This window comes from Montipora capricornis, chromosome 9, assembly GCF_036669925.1.
Source record: "Montipora capricornis isolate CH-2021 chromosome 9, ASM3666992v2, whole genome shotgun sequence".
Taxonomy (NCBI): Eukaryota; Metazoa; Cnidaria; class Anthozoa; order Scleractinia; family Acroporidae; genus Montipora; species Montipora capricornis.
Window position 1 is genome coordinate 9,726,575 of NC_090891.1, and position 5,842 is coordinate 9,732,416.

Here is a 5,842-nt window from a genome sequence, read left to right on the forward strand (position 1 = left end):
CATTTTCACAGATGAAGCTATTTTTATTTGAGTTCTTAAATACGATTTGGCTTGCGCTGGTGACCATTCTCATTCTCATGGCTAGTAATTACTAATGCGAGACATGTGATTAGCTATAAAAGTCTGGTTTGCGGGAAAATAAATCTAAAAATAACTCGGTATGTAAAATCGCCGTTCCACAAATACAACGAAGTTGTACGCTCCTACTCGTAGGCTTCTGAAGTGATCTATTTATAAAGTCACAACTTGTTTGTTACTGGCAAGATTAGCATTAAGAACTGGTTTCAGCTCTTGCATAAACAACGCTTGTTTAACTTTTCAGTGATAATCAGTTATGCTTGATTCTAGACTTTCAAAATGATCCCACTTTATGTTTACGCCTGGTGTCTGACGGATCAGCAATAGTTTAGCAAGGGCTTCGAAGTCAAAGGTTCCGTTTTTCTGTCTTGAAGTCTTTGCTTTGTTTTTCCGATGTAGAAATCAACGCAATCTCAGCAACTAGCTTTGTAAACGACCTTTCAGTTTTGGAAGGCGTTTAAGCAATCTTTGACTAAAAAGAGAGATTTGATGTAACAAGTGATCTAAAAAATAACTGATTACAAATTATATACAGATTATAACCAGTGTCAAACAAATATATATAGTTTTAACCTAATAAATAGTGGGAAATATGACTTTCCTATTTGCCAGACCGTGATGAAAAGACTAAAGAACTGCGTTTTATACAGTAATTGTACATAGACATTTTATTTGATGATTTTTATGGATCAATTTTCAGTATAGTCTTATTATTAGGAATTTATTTTTGAACATTTTACCCAATTTAGCTCTTAAAACTCCAATCAACTATCTACGTACCATGTATCATCTAAAATGGCTTTGCTTTACTATGTGGTGGTAGCCCCGACTATTTGCGAGAGGAGCTGCTTTGTATGTTGTACATTACGTCATTGAAAATTAGGTGCATGATTGGTCATTTGTTCCCTCTTGCTCTTAATAATTGCAATAAAAACAACAGTTGAAGCAATGAGTTCAACAGCTTTCTTCTTTAGTCAATTAATTAATTAATTAATTAATTATCCTGTAGCTAGGCAATTTAGAATACCCACTTATTAACAAAAAAGAAACAAATCTGATATTTAGATATCAGTGTAAAAAGACTGTGTTAGGGGAACACTCTTCGAGCATTGTAAAAAGATTGCAAGGCCAACGAACATTTCTAGTCCTTGCCCTAGGTTGTTGAAACTCTGGATAACTTTATCCAATGGATAGTTTCACGGATTTAATGATTACTAGAAAGGACGAGCAGTTTGTCAATGACTTAGCCATATCTGATCCATTTCTGATCATCTGGCAGTACATTGTAAACTCCAGCTGGTTAACCAATCGACTCCCAGGGTTCCCCATTGACATGTAAAATCGTCTGGCGTTAGAAAGAGTAAAATACTAAGCATGGCCGGTTTCGGCCGGCTTAGAGGTGAAAGGGTTAAAAACAACGACCTATTAAATCATTGGTACCTGCCCGAAATTTAAGTTCTGTTGTTCATGATGACTTTAGTCGTAACCTTGAAAACTCTGATTTGTTGGCAAGTCTTATCATCCTATGAATGTGTCATGTCTACCCAAGAGAAAATGAAGGGACAGAGACGGAGGCTCAGGGCGTTGGTCGGGATATGTCGTGTCCACGAAAGTTATTTTTAGATGAGCGGAAGTCTTTGTTCTAGCGGGAGTCTGTCTTCCGAGACGTCCGCATGCAGTCTTGTCTCGCTCTCAGGTTCTTAGTGAAGAGAGAAAATGGCGGCGCACGTGGAAGGCTAATGAATATTTATTTTCTTTCAAACATCAGACCGAGGTTGGCCTGCATGCGGACGTCTCGGAATACAGACTTCCGCTAGAACAAGGACTTCCGCTCGTCTAATAATAACTTTCGTAGACATGACATATCCCAAGGGCTGGACCAGGAGTCTCCCTCTCTATCCCCTCATTTTCTCTTGGTCTACCTTATAGTTACCTCTGACAACACTACACATTCTTCATTATATTAAACACCCATTCACCTTTAAAACGACGGTCTATCTTGATACGCCCTCATACACCCCGGTTCACCCCTGGTATACTTTAAGCTAATAGAAATATAATAAAATTTGAGAGTCAATGGCGTAGTATATTAGCGAACTCTGTCCTAAACAGTATAGTGATCAGTGTCACTTGGTCATTGAGTTAGTTAGAGATGCTGCAGAAACCTATTAATATTTTCCATCTCATCATTATGCAGAATAGCTGTGATGACCAGAGTACGTACCCTGTTCCAGTCCATTGATCACTTGGTAAACCGTAAATCTGAGACTCGTTTCCCCACAGACGTGTTTCTCTGATCGACAACAGCTTGCAAAGAAACTAAATAATTTCTTCACAGAGAAATTTATATCATACATGTAACTGTGGTGGCCTATAAAGCTGGTGTTTGTAGTTATTCTCCTGCTCCTGGATGACTTGGTGATGCTCTTGATTGTGATGAATTTATTCATTTTTAGCCTACGAAGATTTCTGAACTTATTGCACTAAAGTCAACTTGAGTGCTGCGATCTTGGCTCGGTTCCTGTTGGTATTTAAAACTTTGTTTGTCTGAGTGTATTAACGCCTGTAATTACAGAAAGTTGTTAATTTTCCCTATCCACTTGCACTGGTTGTGTTCCTAAATGTGTAAAAATCACTCAGATCTGTTCACTCCTCAAGAAACATCATTTGGACTCAGAAACCTGGTGGTGATCTAAGCACTAGTGAACTAGAAATCTGCATTAGTGACGTCAAGAGAGGATGAGGTAAGAAAACGGACCCCCCCTACATGGGCCTCTTCCAATTATAGTTTTAAAATCTAATTTTATGTACGCAGCTATTTTTAGAGAGGCACCTGATTGGCCAGTTGCAATGTGACGTAAAAAAATTGTAAGTATGCGCAGCAATGGGAACAAGATTTAAGAACGGATTTTTAATAACTATGATCCGTTCTCACATTCTCTTGTTAAACATCAACGAGTGAATGTCATCCAACCGTCTGAAACTAAATTCTGACAAGACAGAGTTTCTCGTTTTCGAATCACAATTTCGTCCCATATCATATCGTCTCTCCTTTTTGTTCGAGTTGGTGAGGTGATTCGGTTTTCTCCTGTCCTGCTCCTCTCCTTCTTTGCTGTGTCGACTGTGTCCGGAATTAGTGCCTCAGCACTAAATACACTTAACACTTAAATTAAGTTTATTATTATTATTAATATTATTGATATTAATATTATTAATATTATTATTATTATTATTATTATTATTATTATTATGCCATAATGTTCGCTTAGTAAAATATATTCTATATACAAGGCTAAAAGTTAAAAATTAAAATATTCAAACCAAACGTTTTCGGCTGTTTGCCATCATCAGTGTATTTACAAAAGGGTAACAGAGGGTAACAGAGGGTAACAACCGAAAACGTTTGGTTTAAATATTTTAATTTTTTAACTTTTAGCCTTGTATATAGAATATTATTATTATTATTATTATTATTATTATTATTATTATCAATATTTTTATTATTATTAATATTGTTATATGAGCTATGAATTCCAAGTTAATGCTACATGCAAGTTGCCCTCTTTTAACTTACGTAATATATCATCCTCTCTTGACGTCAGATATTCTTGAACGTTCAGCCAGTTTTCATACAATGAGTAACCAGGCTAGCTCAGTCGGTAGAGCACAAGAGTCTTACCCTCAAGATCGTGGGTCCGAGCTCTACGTTGGGCGGTGCACCATTAATTGTCGGTAGAGCAGCGGTGATCTTACCCAAAGGTCATGGGTTCAATTCCCACCCTGGTCAGAGTATTCGGATTTTGGTCCCTTTACATGGAAGTTGGAAAATCCTTTCTTTTGTTTGGTTTCTTGCTATCTTACGCTCCTTTGATCCTTCGTTTAGCCCATTACCAAGTTGCACCTTTAGTTCGCGTGTTGGGATAGCTTTTATAATTATGAAGTCAAAGGTTACGGCCACAGATCGATAAAAATAGACTTTTGTGAAATGGCAGTCTACTACTTTAAAAAGTAACTCATCGGTTCTTTCTGCATCTATGAAAGCAACCATCCGTTCTTTGGCGAAGTCGTAACCTGCCACAATGTTACCTCACGGACTGAAATGACTTTAATTTAAATTTCTATAAGAGAAAGGTGCAAAAATTGACGACGTTACCCAGCTAATTGTGAGCGGAGCTTAGTTCCACTCAGAAAATGAAGTGTGAAATGCTAGCTTGGAGATGTGAGAAGGATGTAACCTCATTAGCGCATTACAATTCATGGAATTATGCACAACTACACAGATTGTCATGGAATTCAGATTTCAACAAACCTCACCTGGACATCAATAAAACCCAAGACACCAATGGGATTTGAACTAATGGCCGCTTTGCAAGACTGGCGCTCTAACCAAAGTGCCACTAAAGTTAACCCTTGGTATTTGGTCAACTTCCTTTCATAAACTTGTAAAGCACCCTGACTGTCAAAGAACTATCTGTCGTCTCGGTCAAGGAAAGGAAGCTTAACGAAATATTGTTTCACCGCTCACCAGTAAATGAAGTCAATTATATAAGATTGCCTCCGTGGCCTAATGGATAAGAAAGCCAAAGTTTGCGGGTTCAAGTCCCGTCGGAGGGACTTACATAGAACGGTTCACACCTCATTTAAAAGAACGCCACCAAGTTAAAATTCGTCAAAAGCGGCGCACCCTTTGTTCGCCAAGGACACCACCACTTCCCAGCATTACTTCAAGATACGGAATAACCAGGTAGAATACCAATCCATAGCTGTCTTTTGAACAGGGGAGCCGGTGAAAGGACATCCATGTCGCTAAGCTGATCTTCATTTAAATGCAAGTAATGGTTGAGAACACTTGGAAAACTCGGCTTCGGCAAACTAATGAAAGCTTTTGGTGAGCGATAATCTGAATTTTGTCTGCACTCAGTGGTCCGTGGTCAATGTAGCATTTAGAACGTTGAATGTGACATTGCCATTTGACCAACTTCCTTTCATAAACTCGAATAGCACTATGGCAACATACCTAAGAAAGTGAGAAACTATGGAAACATATTGATTTAGCGAAATTGTATGGAAGTATAGATAGTTTTCCCATGACGTCACAGTGGGCATGTTGGTGTACCCATGTCATGTGCCTCGGGAATTAAGATCTATTATCATGCAAACGTTTTCTTTTGTTTCTGTGGAAAAACAAGGTTACTGATCACGTGAGTGAACACACTCTATTTTTGACAAAGTAGCTGTGGAAAAACGTTCTGTTTCTGGTGAAATGAAGCTTTGACGACTGACATTAAAACCGGCACCAGAGTCGTAGTCTGTAAAATACGCTGGTTTCCGGCGGGGATCGAACGCACGACTTTCCTTTTACTTCAGCACCGTCAGTGACCGTTGGCAGTATTATTCATAAGTACGACGCTCTGACCTACTGTGCTCCGGGACTTATGACAGTTGTCCTTGGAGTGGATTGTCAACGGACCACGTGGTGGCTTTTCGATGGCCTTTCAATTGTCTTTCTAATGTCCTTTCCGACTACACCCAAAATAATAATAATTTTAAATGTTCGGCAGTATCTCAGCATGATCAAGCCAGAAATGCCCCTAGTTTAAGAACCTAACAGTGTGGATGAGTTTCACTGAGCCCAAAAGTGGCCGTCACACGTTGTTCTTTGACGTTCAGCCAGCGTTTAGGTAGCACGGAGCCCGGCTAGCTCAGTCGGTAGAGCATGAGACTCTTAATCTCAGGGTCGTGGGTTCGAGCCCCACGTTGGGCG

At 39.0% G+C, this 5,842-nt stretch overlaps 1 non-coding gene across 1 annotated transcript; it reads left to right on the forward strand.

Annotated features, from left to right (window-relative positions):
• Nucleotides 1-5,769: 5,769 nt before the first annotated feature.
• Trnak-cuu (transfer RNA lysine (anticodon CUU)) lies at nt 5,770-5,842 on the forward strand. The gene has a single exon. It is a non-coding gene; the product is annotated as a tRNA-Lys (tRNA).